The sequence below is a fragment of the Ylistrum balloti genome, unplaced genomic scaffold, assembly GCF_031769215.1.
Source record: "Ylistrum balloti isolate Yb309-2 unplaced genomic scaffold, AGI_CSIRO_Ybal_v1 Utg369972, whole genome shotgun sequence".
Classification (NCBI taxonomy): Eukaryota; Metazoa; Mollusca; class Bivalvia; order Pectinida; family Pectinidae; genus Ylistrum; species Ylistrum balloti.
Window position 1 is genome coordinate 1206957 of NW_026782064.1, and position 1986 is coordinate 1208942.

Genomic DNA, 1986 nt, shown 5'->3' on the forward strand with positions numbered 1-1986 from the left:
TGACTACAGGAACACTGTATAGTCATTACCGTGACCTCAATGAAAACTACTTTCTTTTCTTGTGCGATGTCTTGAATGGTCGAAAGTGACATACTCACTTGGATAAACCAAGATATAAATGGTGGATGTCGCCAATGAAGCAGAAACCGTTAATTCTTTTGGACCACCTGGTCCTCTTTGGTTGTGCCTTTTCAATTATCAAACTGATGTAAATCACTCCCCTGTCCTTTTGTTCCGTCGTTTCATCGATCTGATTGTGTTGACATGTCTGTATGATGAGAGCGTGTTTTTGAGGTGTAATCTTTGTAAAGACACTGTAAATAGAAATGCTTAGATGGCAATGTACTTTTCGCGAATAGTCACTGACATTCATACGTAAGAGATCTCCATCCTAAGTGCCCCAGAAAGTAGACCATGCAGTATCTTACTTCTGAAAGTACTGTGTCTGCTATTTACCAAGACTTAGTAAATAGTTTCGATCTATTTAGTATAATATCAACTCGGCCGCGATTTGAATAATGAGGCACATCAGTGTCCCCTGATATTTCAAATATATTTCAATAATGATAGATCTTTAGATTGGTGAAACTAAGGCTATGCATCTTTATATAACAGTAGCAGTGGCTTTAAACTGGTAGTACATTACAAATAGTCTTATTTGGCAAACTTCTCTTTGTACGAAATGTGATGTTGAAACAGTCTTTTAAGAACAGTAGATAGATGGTAAAGCCTGTTATTTCTTAATCTATTCTTCAATCCTATATCTATTGTGTGATTTGGTACAAGGAAAAGTAGCCTTTATGGTCAATATTTAATTAGAGTTGTAATGACTGTAGACATATGATCGAAATTTCGACGTTCACTTGTTGAACTACTCGTGTCTGCATGAATCTGTGTGCCTGCAGGTACAGTACATTTATTATATTTTATTGTGTTTTTGATTCTACATCTCCGCTCTTCCGATCGATCAGGTGAAGCACTTACCTCCATTTCCCCCGTATATAGAAGCATTATTTAGAAATCTGTCATGAGACTGGTCTGTAGATTTGGAAGCTTCTCAACGGTAGTGGGGGAAAAACTAGGTTTTCCCTGTATAGTTCATTCCTCGGCGGTGTGTTCGCTTCATCATCACGCCATTTGTTAAAATCATGATAACTTAGCAGTGATTCGGATCATTTTATCTTACTTATATACAGCGTACATGTACGTATCTCTTCCTGTGGTGGTAAATTGTGAGGAATTTGAAAAAGGCACCTTTGCGGTTTTAACGTTTAAGAACATAATTTTTACATTTAACTCTACACAAAATAATGTAATTCGTTTTAAAAATAATTGTTCTCGCAGATCACACAACTACCTTTTACCAGCATATCATAAATATATTGTATGTATGAAAGTCCCCAAACTTCCGTGCAACAAAGCACGAGTAGCACCACAGTTTACTCAATACTGTTATCCATGGGTCACTACAACTATACATGACGTCGAGGTATTTTATCTTGACATCTACTCTCGGTTTTTATCAAAGTGTCGCCGTAACCATATCGTCAAAACAGCACCGGTGTCAGATAAGCATGTTCGATGTGTGATTGGAATTCTGAGCGATAAGTCTAATCGTTACATGACTAATGGTTTGAGATGTTCGCTGTTTTCGGTGTATAATGCTGTCATAGTGAACCTGGTTTTATCTATAGCATGCTGAAATTGCTTCATTAATCATTCGGTAGTTCCCGTAAGCTTGGTACCGTGGGCATGGTGTATACCTACAAAGTAGTAGAATTAATATCGGATCGTTCCCTCTGTATTGCAGCGAGCAGCTAGTATGTTTGTGCGTGTTCATCCCAATCAACGGTTAGCCAGATATTAAATCTGGCCCCGTCACATTTGGTGCCAAGTTCACAAGTATACAGGATGCGTATAAGTGCTCAATATCCCAGGGTATCGGAATCGACTTCTACATTAGCTGCATTCGTTGCCAGAGTTAAG